The sequence below is a fragment of the Pleurodeles waltl genome, chromosome 4_1 (genome assembly GCF_031143425.1).
Source record: "Pleurodeles waltl isolate 20211129_DDA chromosome 4_1, aPleWal1.hap1.20221129, whole genome shotgun sequence".
NCBI classification, from domain to species: Eukaryota; Metazoa; Chordata; class Amphibia; order Caudata; family Salamandridae; genus Pleurodeles; species Pleurodeles waltl.
This window is the reverse complement of record NC_090442.1, coordinates 313,265,666-313,283,761: the sequence shown is the minus strand read 5'-3', so window position 1 is coordinate 313,283,761 and position 18,096 is coordinate 313,265,666. Positions and strand designations below refer to the sequence as shown.

At 44.5% G+C, this 18,096-nt stretch overlaps 1 non-coding gene across 1 annotated transcript; it reads right to left on the bottom strand.

Moving 5' to 3' along the window:
- Window positions 1-12,695: 12,695 nt before the first annotated feature.
- On the bottom strand, window positions 12,696-12,825 carry LOC138288642 (small Cajal body-specific RNA 24). Its single transcript, XR_011202503.1, has one exon. It is a non-coding gene; the product is annotated as a small Cajal body-specific RNA 24 (non-coding RNA).
- Window positions 12,826-18,096: the final 5,271 nt, after the last annotated feature.

Sequence of the window (18,096 nt, the reverse complement as noted above, 5' to 3'; positions counted from 1 at the left end):
ATCAAGTGCTCTGGGTGTTACACAGGTTATAGGGCATGACCAAATATTCACAATGGCCATACCATGTGTTAAAAATGGTCTTCCGCTCATCATCATACCAGTTAGTATGTCCACCCAAATCCAGCTTTGTAAAAGATCTTGGCAGACTTTATTTGATCCATCAAGATTGAAATGGGGAGTAAAGGTTATCGGTTGCAGGCAGTGATGATAATCTATACAAGGTTTGTAATTCATATGTAAAACAGCATTTATGAATCCCTGCTTGGATGTACTGGCATATTAAAGGCAAACCTACCAGATTTTGCAATGTTTTTAACAAAAGACAGCATTTATTGTTTAGGAAGACTTATTGTGACTTTGCTGTTGAAATATACGTAGATAAGGTTCTAGAGGAGTATTTCCCTTTTGCCATATACAGTTGGTTGGTGTATCGCTCAGCATCCATGGGACTACTTGCATTACATTAGTGTACATTTTCTTTTAACGTGGCATGGACTATTTGTGGTGAACATGGAACCCATCATGAAAAGACGGCTTTCCCCATTCAAATGATCGCCCAGGACATGTTCAGGAAATGCTTTCTGAAGTATCATCTATATAAGTATGAAAATGCAAAACAAAAGTGGTTGTGTTTTTATAGACACTTCACAGTTCCCTGCTCCCTCTGCCATTTTTGGCCTTGCCACTCACTTTGTATGCAGAGTATCAGGCAACTTCCCTGTCACTGCTGCTGGGCTACTATTGCTTTTTATGCAGCACATCTGTAAGCCCATTTTACACCCTCTAAACTTGTGACATTTCTATACATGTAATTTATGGTGTTTTGCCTGTTGAAGTAGCTTCAAAATCTTAGCTCCTAGTTTAGCTAGAGTCAAAACACCTGAGCTAAGATGACCAGTGTAGATATCTAAGACTATGGATGTGCTGCACATTGACACCAAAGAGGAGTTGCTTAAATAATCAATATTAGGTCTTGAGGTCGCTACATTCTTTCTCAACACTCCCCATACTTGAATTTCATTCTTGATCTTTTCATATTTTACCTAATATATTACTTAATTTTGTATGATTCCAATAACCAAGAAAGCTGTCATTATGGCCATCCCGACTGCTCGGTCCACCTCTCATATCTCTTTTTGATTATCGAATATTGAATCTGAAGTAACACCAGCAAATCCAAAATAAATTGTTGAACACAAAGGGGTTTAAGTCAGAACAGCTCAATCTACAATGGTGCTAATGGGAAACTAAGCTAAACAAGCATTAGTAAAACCAGTAGGTCTGCGACCTATTCATTCTCGGCATGGCTTTTCGTGATTCTGTACTGCATCCGGGTAAAAGCAAAATTATATTTACTAATACTCTGTGTTGTACCTGGCTTTTTGACAGGGTCATCCCCAAACGTTTTGCCTCCTTCCTCCTATTTTTTCTGACCTGTTGTTGTTGGCTTTTGACCTCTGGGCACTTTACCACTGCTAACCAGTGCTAAAGTGCATATGCTCTCTGTGTAAATGGTACTATTGATTGGTTTATCCATGATTGGCTATTTAATTTACTTATAAGTCCCTAGTAGAGTGCACTATATGTGCCTAGGGCCTGTAGATTAAATGCTGCTAGTGGGCCTGCAGCACTGGTTGTGCCACCCACTTCAGTAGCCCCTTAACCTTGTCTCAGGCCTGCCATTGCAAGGCCTGTGTGTGCAGTTTCACTGCCACTTCGACTTGGCATTTAAAAGTGCTTGCCAAGCCTAGAACTCCCCTTTTTCTACATATAAGTCATCCCTAATGTGTGCCCTAGGTAACCCCTAGAGCAGGGTGCTGTGTAGGTAAAAGGCAGGACATGTACCTGTGTAGTTATATGTCCTGGTAGTGTAAAACTCCTAAATTCGTTTTTACACTACTGTGAGGCCTGCTCCCTTCATAGGCGACCATTGGGGCTGCCCTCATACACTGTTGAAGTGGCAGCTGCTGATCTGAAAGGAGCAGGAAGGTCATATTTAGTATGGCCAGAATGGTAATATAAAGTCCTGCTGACTGGTGAAGTCGGATTTAATATTACTATTCTAGAAATGCCACTTTTAGAAAGTGAGCATTTCTTTGCACTAAAATCTTGTTGTGCCCTTCAATCCACGTCTGGCTAGGTTTAGTTGACAGCTCCTTGTGCATTCACTCAGACACACCCCAAACACAGGGTACTCATCCTCACTTGCATACATCTGCATTTTGAATGGGTCTTCCTGGGCTGGGAGGGTGGAGGGCCTGCCCTCACACAAAGGACTGCCACACCCCCTACTGGGACTCTGGCAGACAGGATTGAATTGAAAGGGGGCTTGGTGCATTTCTTAGACACTCTTTGAAGTCACCCCCACTTCAAAGGCACAACTTAGTATAAAACAGGGCCTCTGCCCTACCTCATCAGACACTTGCTGGAGAAGAAACCTGAACCAGAAACTACATCCTGCCAAGAAGAACTGCCTGGCTGCTCAAAGGACTCACCTGTCTGCTTTTCTACAAAGGACTGCTGCCTTGCTGTTGGCCTGCTGCCTTGCTGAACTCTTGTCTGGCTGTAAAAGTGCTCTCCAAGGTCTTGGATAGAGCTTGCCTCCTGTTCCCTGAAGTCTCAGGACCAAAAAGACTTCTCGCTTTCACTTGGACGCTCCGTGCGCCGAAATTTTCGACGCACAGCTTGTTCCGCGGCAAGAAAAACGCCGCACACCGATGCTGAAATCGACGCAACGCCTACCGTGAGCTCGAGACTTTTGACGCATGGCCTCGCAAGGACAACGCCGCCCGACTTCCAAGGAGAAATCGACGCGACGCCCGCCATGAGATCGAAACTTCGACGCGCAGCCCCGCAGAACGACGCGCAGCCGGAAAACAAGCAGGAAAATCCATGCACAGACCTGGGCCATCTGGTAATCCCCGCGATCCACAGAAAGAGACTGTCCGCGCGCCGGAAAACGCCGCACAACTTCCCCGCGTGAAAAATAACGACTCAAGTCTGTGTGTGCTGGGGAGAAATCGACGCACACACTATTGTTCCACGTATCTCTTCTCCTGTGGCCCTCTGAGGAGATTTCCTGCCAGAAACCAGGTACTTTGTGCTTGAAAGACACTTTATTTGCTCTTTAAAGACTTAAGACATTTTATATCACTTTTAAAGACTTAAGACACTTAATATCACTTTTCAGTGATATCTTTACAAATTCATATTGCAACTTTGATCGTTTTTGACCTGCAAATACCCAGATAAATATTATATATTTTTCTAAACACTGTGTGGTGTATTTTTGTGGTGTTATATTATGGTATTGTATGATTTATTGCACAAATGCTTTACACATTGCCTTCTAAGTTAAGCCTGACTGCTCGTGCCAAGCTACCGGAGGGTGAGCACAGGCTGATTTTGGATTGTGTGTGACTTACCCTGACTAGAGTGAGGGTTCTTGCTTGGGGCGAGGGCAACCTGACTGCCAACTAAAAACCCCATTTCTAACACTCTGCTACATCGGTGAAAAAACAGATGTGATGGTGCCAGTTGCGTCGTTTCACTGGCAGGCACATGCATCACAATAGATGTGCTCAACCACAGAATTACGTGAGCGCCATTTTCTTTGTTTTTATTTAAAAACACTAGGTGCCTCTTGGCCTGTGAATAAAAAAAATGACTGTTTTGAGGAAAAGCACAGAATGTTAAAAAAGGAAGTATGGGGTGGGGAGAAAGAAAGAGCAAGTAGTGGAAGCACAGAAGGGAAAGCAGCATACAAGAGAGAGGGCAACAAGGGGACAGAGGGAAGAGAGTAAAACAGGTGAGAAGTTCACGATGTAGTAAGGAGCGGAGGAGACGACCGTGCGACACGGGACCCTGATGATAAGCACTGAAAAGAGAGCAAGCAGCACACAATGGTGACAGCAACACTGGGAGTAGGGTGAGAAGCACATGAGGAGGAGGACAGCACGGAGGACAGTGGAAGAAGTACACAAGAGAGATACACAGAGCAGAAGGGCATTTAGGGAGAGAGCTAGACAACATGTGCATTCCCAGTGCCTAATTGAAAATTAAAAAAGTAATTCCTTAAACGTGAGCAGTGGAAGAACACAAGTCAGCCAGGTCAAGAGGATGATAAAGAGGCTATGCTCCAGGGAAGGGACAAACATAAGATGGAACAAGGTGGCGAAAGTAGGGCATTCAGTAAGATGTAGGAAATTAGAGTGGCAATATTGTCACAAATGGTCAGCAACAGATGGGCTTTAAACCCACTGGAAGTTTTGGTAAGCCCACAGTAAGGTATTCTTCATCCAGACAGCATGGCTAGACCAAAAAAGGAGTTTGAGCCTTTGGGCAGCACAATACCTGGAAATAGAAATTATATTTGAAGTACATAGTACATTTTCGAAATGCGTGACATTCAAAACAGTTTGGATCAGATAATCTCTACTAATAATTCTTTTGGATTCCATTGGTATGGACCACGTAGCAAACAATGAACCCTACAAACGTTTCAGTACAAAGACTACTGAATGACATGCATATTGATGTTAGGAAGCTTTATGTGAGAGTACTTTGATAGTAGTAAAGACGAAACTATCAGTTTAATCACTGTAATAGATAAAAGTATCTAGGCATGTGAATAAAATAAATCACGATCTTTACATTCTGAATGGGTCATGAACTCCAAGCAAGTCTGAAAAATATGCAAAAACAATGTAAATATCCAGTGTGTGTGGGTGATGATGCCGTTGACTTGCATTCTGTCAGGCCCTTGTTTGATAATTTTTGTATGTTTGAGGAAAATCACGATCTTGGGGCCATATTTATACTTTTCGACGCACAACTGCGCCAACGCACACGCAGTTGTGCGTCAAAAAATTTAACGCCGGCTAACGCCATTCTGAAGCACCATGCGGGCGCCGTATTTATTCAATGACGTTAGCCGGCGTTAGCCGGCGCTGCGGAGTGGTGTACGTAAAAAAAAATGACACACACCAGGCAGCGCCGGCGTAGGGGAAAATGGAGCTTGGGCGTCAAAAAATGGGGCAAGTCAGGCTGAGGCAAAATTATCGCCTCAACCCGATTTGCACCATTTTTTTTTGATGCCCAGACGCCATTAACATAACTCCTGTCTTAGCAAAGACAGGAGTCATGCCCCCTTGCCCAATGGCCATGCCCAGGGGACTTTTGTCCCCTGGGCATGGCCATTGGGCATAGTGGCATGTAGGGGGGCCCAAATCAGGCCCCTCTATGCCACAAAAAAAAAAAAAAAAAAAAATACTTACCAGCACTTACCTTAATGTCCCAGGGGTGGGTCCCTCCATCCTTGGGCGTCCTCCTGGGGTGGGCAAGGGTGGCAGGGGGTGTCCCTGGGGGCATGGGAGGGCACCTGTGGGCTCCTTCCGAGCCCACAGGTCCCTTAACGCCTGCCCTGAGCGGGTAGACGTCATTTTTTTTGACCCGCCCACTCCTGTGCATCATTTTTGCACGGGAGTGTAAATAAGGGAGTCATTTTTTAGACGGGACCGCCTACCTTGCATATCATTAACGCAAGGTAGGTGTCCACGCAAAAAAATGACGCAAACTCCATGAACTTTGGCGCTAGACGCGTCTAACGCCAGAGTATAAATATGGAGTTCGTTTTGCGTCGAATTTGCGTTAAAAAAAACGACGCAAATCCGGTGCAAACAGAGTATAAATATGGCCCTTGGACTTTAAAAATAATGGAGCAGATTTAACAGCCAGCCCCTAGTGCCATTGGGCCGTCACTTTTTGTGACACACCTGTGGCGCTAAACACTGCTTCATGGGCCCCTCGGATGCAGTTTTCTGCATCAGAGGGGTGTGCAATGGGTGTTGAGGTGGGCGGTCCACGGAAACACCCATTGCTTTTGACGCTGCCTCAGATTTATGAGTTGTCATAAACCAGAGGCAGCACCAAAATCTAACGCCACCCCAGGGTGGCGTTGGCGTTAGCATGGCAAAACGATGCAGAATGCTTTTATTCCTCATTGTTTTTTGCTTTTTCTATGTGTGCTGCATTCTGCAGCACTAATAGAGAAAGAAAAATGCCATGGATGATTGTTTATGTGCAGGAAGGTGTGCCTTCCTGCACACAAACAATCATTCAGAAATTACGCTTTGGTACTTGCAGCACACATAGAAGTGCCAAATTGCAATAATAGATTGCTTATGTGCAGGAAAGGACACCTTCCTGCACATAAACAATCTATCCCCTCAACACAGACACAATGGCACTATGGTGCAAGGATGCCTGCATTGGTGCAGAGAGCTTCATTTAGCACCGGAGCAGGGGGAAACGAAGGGCTGTATTTCAAAAGTGGCGTAGTGCAGCGCTGCTAGTTTTGGCGCAGCACCGCGCTGTGCCACTTTGGCTTAAATCAGGGACAATGTGTTTTATTTAAGAGCGACGGTATGATTTGTTTCAAGTGATGCACATTTGGGTGTCAGTAGTTAAGTGGTACACCTCAGTGGCAGTTCTACTCAAAATAATCTGTGCGTCTTTATTGATCTAATAAGGAGCTGGATGACCCTGGGGTGATAAAAGTCGAATATTGCATTATGTGGATAGTGCTGGAGAGTTTCGAGCTTAAAATATATTGGCGAGGCAGAAGGATACTAGCTGTAATTAATGTGTAGAGCAAGTTTAAAAACATGAAAAACGACAAAGTTAGCATAACGTTCATGCGGCAGAAGCTGCTCTTTAAAGGTTAACCCACCACGTTTCATTGCAGTGTGTTGGGTTGCTTTTAGAGTAGCATGGAATGTGTCTGTAATTATATTTTTGCTTTTTTGGATTACATAATAATAGTTTGACTGAGAATCCAAGCTACCATTTGAATTTGATTTACCACTTGTCAAATGACTTGCCTCGAAGTTACTCCCACACAGCAGTAAAACTAGCAACAGTGCCTTGAACTACAGCAGCTTCTTCTTTCTACAGAGTGACTGAGGGCACGTGGTGAGACCGCAAACGTGAAAGCCTCTATAACCCAGGACAGTGTAATTACGGTCTAACCCCCTACTGTTTGATTAGACCTAACCATTTCCGAAACCAGGGCGCTGTGCCTCGTACATACACAATTGAGGCTTCCTGGCAAATTATTTATTGCGCCAGGCAAAATGTAAACACCTTGGTGTATGGCCGTAACAAAGGCGAGGTGGCCATTATGATTGGATAAATGTGTCTCGACAAACTCATTTGTTCACACGTGAAAGGGAAAACGAGAGAGAAAACTCGATGTACGATTGCGTTAAGTTTATTTTTCATGTTCTCATCTCTCTAAAATGTCAGAGAGTTCATCGCATGAAAAATATTCTTTACCTAAAACAGCATTCAAAAGACAAATAGAGGGTCGTCTTTCTCCTGTAATCATAAAAGTAATATACTGTGAATCATCCTTCAAAGTTTCCAGAGAACGCTATAAATATTTTTCCTTAAAATCGCACTTGCAGGCCAAGCAATTCTAAACTAGCATTAGAAAAGACAATAGGTCTAGTTTTAGCCACCAGCCTTGTTGCTTAGTCAATGCTTGTTTTGTTTCCCATAGTTTCATTGTTGAGGAAGATGCTGCATACTCAGCTGGTGCGCACTCTTCGATGTAAAAAAATGGTTTAAAGCAAAACATATGTTTTTTCTCTGAACAAACACGAATTGGGTCCATGGCACTTAAGGGAACTATTTTGTTGTAAGATATGTACCTTGTAAAAATATATAATGCTGTCACTCACAATAAATACGCCAATTAATGTAGTGGCCTTGTCCATTGCCGCATGCTTCATGCTGTAGTTGGCGGAAGAAAAAGGTGAATGTACAATAACAGACGTAAGGATAAAGAGGGCTGTCAGAAAACCCCTATTAGCATATTATACAAATCATTTTAGTGAAATCAAAAGTTCTTGGCTAAGGCAAGAGAAACAACTCTATATAGCAGTGGAGTGTCTCAAACATGAAGACTCTTACTATGAAAAAATACTACCTACCTCGTAGACCTCAAATGGCACCTCCTAAAGTGTAATCTCTAAGCTGCCACCTGTACCTGGCGTCTCAGAACCTGTACTAAGGTCATGCCACTATCTCCCTGTAGCTCTTATGTCACTTTGTGCAGAAGGTCTTGACACCTTATATCAAAAACAAAAACAAATAATTATTTTTGAAGAGCATCTGATGAGATCATAATTGTGCTACAATCCTTGCTGAGGAAAGCCTTGTGACCTCCTTCTTCAACTTCCAATAATGACCTTCTTCACTTAAAAATGTGTCCAGCACCTTATCCTAGTGTTTCCACAGAATGCCCACACAGCAGAGGAAACTGAGATTTTCCAGTGGACAACATCTTGCAAATAGCCTACTGAAAGACATCAAGCATTGGTCTGCTCTAGTTTGTTCTCTTTGTAGTGGTGAGTTGGCAGATGCCTTTGCAGCATTATGAGGAGGGGTGCAGCTATCTCGTGGTGCAGCTAGTGCAGCAGCAACAGGGTCCAGAGACGGAAGACACTGCCCTTGCTGAACCTTATATGTGGATTTAAGGAAGCTGCTCTTCTTTTACTTTGACTGTACTGTACAGTGCTTAATTTAAAAAACAAAACCCCTAAAAAACAAATATTAGTCCTGGTGGCCAAACCATTTCTTAGAAGACTGCTACCCACTTCCTGCACTGATGCAACCAAGTTCCCTCACTGGCACTACCCACTTCACTCGCTGGCACTGTTCATTGCCTGCATGGACAATGCAGACTTTACTGCTTTAGACAAAAGGTTACAGACCTTCACACTCATTCAGTTGGTTCCTATGAACACCGATGCAGGCTTACATTGAGTGCAGGGGTTATTATCTGGCTTGTAAACAGCCTACTATGTGAGAGGTGCCTAACACTTACAAAGAATCCTCCACAGCACTCAAAGCCACAAACCGCAACACCATCAGAAGACTCCCTGTAGCCGTAAACATCATAGTTCTGGGCATTCACTTAAGAACCTAGGGCCAGATGTACGACACATCAGTCGCAAACAGCTCATTGGGCTGTGTGCCACCAGTAAAATGTATTCTGGCATATATCAAAGGCAGAATGCGAGTTGGTAACTTGTTACTGACTCACAATTTGTTTTTTTCGTTTTGTAATTAGGAAGGGGCATGTTTACGGTGTCCTTTCCTAATACTGAATTGCACTGGCATGCATGAATGTTTTGTGACAGGCAATGCAGTGGCAAAAGATTCATTCTTTACCGACTCCTTGAAGGAAGCGGTAACCCATTCTCAAGTTCCCAAGGGACTCCTTCCCCTTTGTGAATGGAGCCACCAACATATTTTCAGAACAAGACAACTGCCCACTCTAAACAAAATGAAAAGGAAACATTTCATGGTGGTCTGCTGACCTCAGCAGGCCACCATCCCTGTGAGTGCCTGCCATTCCCAAGAGGTTGCAAATCGGGACCTGCCTCATGAATATTAATGAGGCAGGTCCCTTGCGACCCGTTCGGAAATTGCAAACTGTCTCATGCATTGTTGCACATCAGTATTTGCGACTCACAATTTGCGAATCACAAAGAAATGCAAAGTGCGAGTTGCAGACACTGAGGCTCGTACATTTGCAAGCAGTTGTCTTGATTATCTGAATTTGAGCAAATTGGAATTTACAGTATTTCCCAGTGGAGTATCCACCAAATGTTTTATCTGTGGAGAACGAAGTGGGTGGGAGACACCATGGTATTACTGCTGCTGTTCTAGCTGCACCACCAAGCAGGTGGGACCCTGGGCATTCTCAATGAGTGACGTGGGTGGGGGCGTGGCCAAGATGGCGACCGGAGCGGCAGCATAATTTGCAGCTCTGCTCCCGGCCGACTTAAATCTCCTGTCATAGGCGATCCCCGGACCTTCCAGGGGGATCACCTGTCTCCCCGCTGTCCTGGGCCCCCACTACGATGCTCGGATCTTGGCCCGATGCTCGAGGGGTCGTGGAGGAGGTGCGCTGAAATGAGGGGCCCACCCTGAGGGCAGAGTCAGTGAGGCCTGTGGCCTGAACATGCACCAACAGCGGAGGGAGGACTAAACGCCGGCGGCGGTGTGGAGCTGACTTGCGCCGCTCAACTGCAGGCAGACGGCACGGAGGACCGAGCTCCGACTCGGCCAGGACTGGATGACGGCATGGACGGCAGCACGCAAGAGCGGACCCTTTGGAGGTGCTCTGCCGGTGGCATATGTCGAGCCACGCTACGTGGACGAAAATAGACCCGTGACCCAGGCCTGGTCATTTTCTGTATCCCCCTTCTGCACTGACAGGACAGACAGACGGAGGCGGTAAGTGGGAAGGGCCGGAGGTCTGCTGTAATATTGAAGTAAATTAAGAGGCGCTGGCATTGTGGATTCATGAAAGGCTGAGTGGGCCCTAATGCAGAGACGTGTGGCTCCATATTCCTGATCTGCTTAACCCGGTGGGAAGGAAGCAGCAATTCTCCTTGGACCAAACACTTGTGGACCTGCGACGCGAAACGAGTGAATCGCCCGGCCACGTCTATATGACCCCATAACAAAGGTCGGACAACACACCCTCCCTGGGTTTATGTTAGACTCCATCTAGATAAGGGCCCAGGGAAAGACAGTGCACGCAGTGAGAAGATGGGCCATCAGTAACACAGTGGGGATGTACTGATTTGCGAGCAGGAGAACCTTTTCCATGCTTCATCCCACCGGTTGTCCACACTTGTGAAGGGCCCAGGCAGGCGGCACATGACCAGCGCTTCTTTCCATAATAGCAGGGGACAAATGGGCAAGCCAAAAACGCTGAGAGCGCCCGTGGGGACCATGGATGCACCTGCTGCCCCGCCTAGGGGAACAGGGGGCGGTCTACCAGGTGCTTCAGAAGATGGAAATCACTCTGCACAACTGTACAACAATTTGAAAAAGTATTACAGGCCATCATGGACACCAAAACCTTGAACCGAAAATTGGTGCAGTAGTGACGGACGTCAGTTTACTCCGAGCTGACCAACATGCGCTGGTGGACTGAGTCACGGAGGTGGAAAGGGACATGGCTGAGTTACCCCCGGCGGTAAAAACTCTACAAGAGAATATTGTATTGTATTGTATTGTAATAGTATTAATATAGCCCTTACTACCCGTGACGAGGCTTCGAAGCGTTTTTTGGTGAGTAGCACGCTACTCTGTAACCCAACAAGAATTAGTGATGGATTAGTATCGGGAAATATGAGTACAGTTTTAGTATTATTATGAGTTAATTTGAGCCGCGGATATGAGAGTTTGTTAGTTAGATTGACTGGAGTAATGGAGGGGTGGAGGAGGAAAGAAATCCAGAAGTGTTAATTGGGAGTATATCCCTCATTTACTCAACCCAAAGGCTTGGGATGAGTAAAGGGGGATGGAGGAGGGAAGAGTCTGTGGAAGGGTTAGGGAGAGCATAGTAGCAGGGTGAGATAAATGAGGGAGAATTTAGTATGGTTGTGTGGGAGGTCATGGTAGCAGAGTGAGGTTTGGTGAGTTAGATGTGGAAGCAGAGGGAAGAGCTTAGGCAGAGTTATTTAGGAGATGATAGTAGTAGAAAGGATTTGGGATGAGTCAGAGTGAGAATGGAGGATAGTTTGATAGAGACATGACATATGATGATGGGTAGATAAGTGTGATAAGATGAGAGCAGGGATTCATAGATGTCTAGCATAACAACCCACCCAGAAGCCATGCAATGACCAAGAACATGCCAAGCACAGAAACAACATAACACCTACATACATACATATATATATACATACACACACACACATACAAACACACACGAATACACACACATATATGTACATACACTGCATTATTAGAAGCATGGGTAAATATATAAGGTATAAGGTGTAAGTACCTAGGGTACCCACTACAAACCAGGCCAGCCTCCTACAACAGTACCTTGCTTTCGGTTCACAAAAGGCTACGAAGAACACAGTTTTAGACAGAGGTTGAGTGATCTCAGTTTAGAGTTTATGGGGTGCTTAAATATCAACTCCTATCAAAAGATTTCAAAATTACAGCACATGGTGTGGGGTTGCAAATTTAGACATGCATACAGTTTACAGGACGGATGTGTAGAAGTGTGCAGATTATATTGGCAGTTCTCACATTTACAAAAAGGCTCAGGAGACTGGAAAGCCTGATCAAATACCTCATACTAGATTATCAGTATTCCCCTTAGAATTTTTATGTGGCTACCCATTCAAATTGTTGGCTTCAGCTTCTGGTAAGACTTGTGTAGACCAGAGTGACCTCAATCAGTTTAATGCCGACATTTGCCCTAGTCATTCATTCATATATATTGCAGTTTTCTAGCATGCAGACAAGACTTAAATTGGGGGGCGTGGGTTAAATAGCTTTACACAGAACATAATTATAAGTGAGAACCAACACATCAAAACGTTGGACTATTTTTTTTATAAGCCCATTTCCATGGCTCTATATAGACTTATCACAGGTGAGTGTGATACAGAAGTAACTAATATTTTGATCCTCTTTAGAAGGTTTTGAAGAAATTCTTTAGGCACACACTCAGGCAAGGGTTGTCAAAGTGTTCCTTTCATTTGGAAGGCTGTAGCTCATTTAGGAGGATACAATATGTTCAGTTTACCCAAGGCTAACACATAGGCTCATAATGCACTGGGAGAAAGATTTAGTCACACTGGCTGGTGTGAAAATGTAAGAGGTGGAACGATCCAGCCCATTTAAACTTCTATGAGCTGGTCAGATAACCTCCGTTACTGTTGGACACTTGTGTACAGTTATCACCATGAATTGGAGAAACTGGTAACACCTAAGCATCCATTAACATGAAGTACTAATTGTATAATTTTCAATGACCCTAACAATTAAAATATTTATACTTAAAGGTTTCTAGTACTAAAAAAAACAACACTTGATGAAGACAAGATCAGACCTCTATTAGAATAAATACAACTGAATGCAGACAATTTTCAGACTGACCAAGTTCCTTTAAAATTGAATAAAATGAGGAGCAGACCGCAGCCTCCCATGCTTTCAATGGCGAGAAAGGGGGGGGGAGTGATACCACTCAAAGGCAACCTGTGTCTCTGTAGTTATAGTTAGGCCCAAGTTTCTATAGTAAGAAAGATTTTTTGTTTTGCTAATAACTTTGGCACTGGGTGAAGAATCTTGATGACACTTTTCAAGACAATACAACCCTCACTTGAGCTGCTGTCTGGAAAGAGTCCCAAAACACTTTTCCCATTCATTTTTTCCATAGGGATTTTGAAAGGCGATAGCGACCAAAAATACTGCATGGAATTACACCAAATTTGGCAGAAAAGTAGGTCCTGGTCCAGAAGCTACCTTATGTTGTTCTGATGTAAATATGTTTTGTGTTTTTTGAGGGATAAACTGTGAAAAAAAATGTATATATAGGAGCACAGATCCATCGCAGAGGGACGCGAATCCGTGAACCACACAGAGGAGTATGATTAGCTGGCCGCAAGCTTTTCAGAAAGTTGTGGCTGCCATTTATCTACCGGCAACAGTCCTGGGGGATGGATTTATGGGGCAAAAAAACATACAGGGGATCAGAGTAGAGGTTCTCTGATCCCATAGATGAAATGAATACGTTGCTGACAGATTATCAGTTTAAATAGGTGAAAATGCCTTTTTTTCACGATCGTGGAGTTGCGACTATCGTGGTACTCAGAGCAGCTCCCTGCGTAGCGTTGCGGCAGAGTGGCAAACCCTGACTTAAAAGAAAATATATAGACCATAGAAATTCACTGAAGAAAAAAAAAAAGAAAAAGGAGGTTACACGGACCCCATAATTAGGCTCACATTTCGAATGCACGAAACCACAGAAATTCACCAGTCCCAGCCACCCCAAGCAACCATAGCTCATGCCCCAAATTAATTATAACTTGCATCCCAGCCATGCACAGTTCTTTCTCGAAAATTTTACTTGAAATATTACATTATTATCAATGTTATTAAAGATATCATGAGTGCCGTAATTTGTGGGGTAATTAGCAGTGATTGTCGAGGGCACGAGTTATAGTGATCAGGGGACGAGTTAGTCACTTGAGGCAACTACAACCGGTGAACCCCCATGGCCTCGCACATCCAAAATATGAGTCCAACCATAACCTTTGGTGTAGCTGAAACTATATATATGTGTATATATATATATATATATATATATATATATATATATATATATATACACACACACACACACATATATACATACACAAGACAATGTCTACTACTGCTGTTTTAAAAGTGAAAGGAGACAAAAGATTATCTATTGTCTTTTTTGTTAGATCTTTCAAATCATTAGCAATATCAAACTGACTGTGCCTATTAAAATAGCTATTTACAAATTTTATAAATCCAATCATTTATCTGGAGCTAGGCCAGCTTTTCTATTTGCACCATCAGACTTGCTTTGACATACATACAGGAGACAAGCAACTTGTCCCACCGTCAACAACTGACAAATTCCATTTGAGCTTACTTTCTATCAATGGAAAATCAATACAGAGATTTAAATTTTGGAACTCCTGCCAGCGAACCAAAAGCAGGGAGTAGTCATTAGCCTTCTTGGGTAATCCATCCCAACTAGGCAAAACCTGCAAGTTCCAATAATTACTTCCCTCACAATCAAGATTTTTAGCCATGTATGCCTAATAGTTCATGTACAGTGTCAGTAAAATTATGCATTTAAATATGTAACCCCTGCATTTCCCTCATAACCATATATTTGTCACATTTGCCACAAAATCCATATTCTGCTTCATAATCTGCAGATTTTACAAAAAGTATTGTTTCTTTCTCAAACCGAGCAAAAGTTGCTAAAAAACACACAGTGACACATGTTTTCAATGTGGTGAAAGCCCATTCGCAAAGGATAACTGTGCACCATTCTTTTGTTTACAACTGTATATGAGTATCAAACTGGTACTTGTGAAGTGATACGTTTCCCTAGACAATGTTTACTTTCTAAAAATAGGTATGAAGTGGGACTATCAGAAAAATATGCAGCATTAAGCCGCATAATTTGCCACTTCATGCTGCCCTACTACAGTTTACTAGGTTATATAGGGTCTGGTTATCTACCATGTCTAAAGAGCTACATCCTCTGGCCCTGGGTGAGGAAGAAAGCCTGAGAGGAGCACCAGGAGCAGCGAGTTCTGACCGTCTTTTTAAGTTTAGGCCTGTCTTTGATAATTTTGTAGATCGGTTTTCAGAGGTCCATGTTCCAGGGAAAGAAATAGCTATGGACGAGTTTTTAGTCCTGTTCAAGGGCCTACACTGGTAGGGATTCCAGTATTGACCCCCCCTGGTTGTCCATCCACTTTTGGAGTAAGTGAGAAAATTGTGTGGGGACTTGGTAGACAACAGTTTAACAAAGGACACCATTTGTACGTAGACTGGAGTGCAATTGTTCAGGGAATTGTTCAAAGTGGACACTTGCTTGTGGCACACTTCACACTAACCGTAAAGGCTATCCAAGGGAGCTTGTGTGTAAAAAACTTGAGGGGACAGTGCAGTGTCTTGCATAATGGTGAGCTGATAACTTTGAAATTTGCAGACAGAAGGGATGTCTACATGTTGACTACCATCCATGATGAGTGTACTTACCCTGTGACTGTTTGGGGTCAAGTTGCTGAAGTGCACAAATGTGTGCATTTTGGACTACAATAAGCACATGGGTGGTGTAGCTAGAGTAGATCAGAGGTTGGAGCCTTACACTGCTGCTCATAAGGCTTATATCTGGTATAAAATGTTGGCTACACATTTCTTCCATTTAGCAAATTTTAATGCTTGTATTGTGTTCAAGGAATGTTCTCCTGAGTCAAAGATAACATTTGTTAAATTTCAGCAGTCTGTGATAGGGAGCCTTGTTGTGGTGGAACAGGCAAGTGTTCCTAGCGAAGCAGTGTTGGAAGATCGCCACTTTCCTGATCACATTCCTCCTACTAAGAAATGTAGAGTCTGTGCCAGAAGAGGTATCCGGAGGGAGACTCGTATGTACTGCCCCGATTGTCCTTCTAAGCCTGGGCTGTGTGTGGTCGGCTGTTTCAAAGTTACCACAACCAAATGAATTATTAGGAACTACCGTGAGCGTAAACGTAAATGCCTGTTCTATATTGTTTTACATTTTTCGTTCAGTTTCACGGTTGGCATTACTGTGATGTGTGTAGTTAGAGCTTTTGTGTTTGTTACTTACATGGTGTGCTTGCTTCTTCTCTAGGGAAAAAGTACCAACTCTAGATATGTTCGAAAACTAGACACCCGGTAGAGTACAGGATGGTGTGCTTCTTGTGGATCCCAACAAATTTCTTAGCCACAACATCCTGTAAACTTTAGAATGCGACTAAAGTCACACATTTTTCTTGCATTTCTGTACCATATTCTTCCAGAAGCTAACATAAACCTGAAAACTATATCACCCACTGGTCCCCCCCCGGTCTCCTGATAAAAGTGCTAACTCAATTGTTTGGGTAGGCCTAGTACCCACGACAGGAAGGGTCCAAAACAGAGCATGAACACAACAAAATTATCTATTACAAAACTATCTTTTTTTGGCTACTGATGTTTGCTATGATACAAACATATCAATCATAGCTAGAAGACAATGTATTGTGCCATCCTGTTTTCAGCTCGTACCTGTTGGTATGGCTATTGATTCTGGTTGTGGCGGAAACATATTAATTTTACATAAGTTTAGTAGATAATGTATCCTATGTTTTACTTCCATCACTTCCAACATGCCTGCTAGCGGCATATTGAAGTCGTTTTTTTGTTTGTAGTATTGTTACTTATGGGATTTGGAAATAGGCAATACGGAGCTTTATTAATTTAAAGTAAACCTCTTGTGGATATTAATAAGGGGTCTATGTTTAGATACTTGGTAGGTAGGTTTGTGTATTAAAAATAAAGGGCCTGATTACGACCCTGGCGGTAAAAACCGCCAGGGCTGTGGTCCGCGGGAGCACCGCCAACAGGCTGGCGGTGCTCCTTTGGGCATTCTGACCGCGGCGGTACAGCCGCGGCCAGAAACGGAAAGTCGGCGGTGTACCGCCGACTTTCCGCTGCCCAGGGGAATCCTCCATGGCGGCGCAGCTTGCTGCGCCGCCATGGGGATTCCGACCCCCATACCGCCATGCTGTTCCTGGCGGTTTCGGCCGCCAGGAACAGGATGGCAGTATGGGGTGTCGTGGGGCCCCTGGGGGCCCCTGCAGTGCCCATGCCAATGGCATGGGCATTGCAGGGGCCCCCGTAAGAGGGCCCCACTTTGAATTTCAGTGTCTGCTTAGCAGACACTGAAATTCGCGACGGGTGCTACTGCACCCGTCGCACACCTTCCACTCCGCCGGCTCCATTCGGAGCCGGCTTCCTCGTGGAAGGGTGTTTCCCACTGGGCTGGCGGGCGGCCTTTTGGCGGTCGCCCGCCCGCCCAGTGGGAAACCCAGAATGACCGCCGCGGTCTTTTGACCGCGGTACGGTCTTCTGGCGGTTCCCACTTGGCGGGCGGCTCCCGCCGCCCGCCAAGCTTGGAATCAGGCCCAAAATAATAATAAAAATAAAAAAGCCTTTGATTGATTTATGTGTATGAATAGACGAATCGGTCCAATTTTTACAACTGTCAAAGCGGCCTCCGAATGTTAGCTCTAGTGTGTTCTATAGGCATAGTTGTCCGTCCTCTATGTTGGCGGCAGTAACATATATTTGATTGGGGCTCATTATGGCCCTCATTCTGACCTTGGCGGGCGGCGGAGGCCGCCCGCCAAAGTCCTGCCGTCAGGTTACCGTTCCGCGGTCGAAAGACCGCGGCGGTAATTCTGACTTTCCCGCTGGGCTGGCGGGCGGTCGCCTTCAGACCGCCAGCCAGCCCAGCGGGAAAGAGGCTTCCACGATGAAGCCGGCTCGGAATCGAGCCGGCGGAGTGGAAGCTGTGCGACGGGTGCAGTTGCACCCGTCGCGTATTTCACTGTCTGCGCAGCAGACAGTGAAATACATGTAGGGGCCCTCTTATGGGGGCCCCTGCAATGCCCATGCCAGTGGCATGGGCACTGCAGGGGCCCCCAGGGGCCCCGC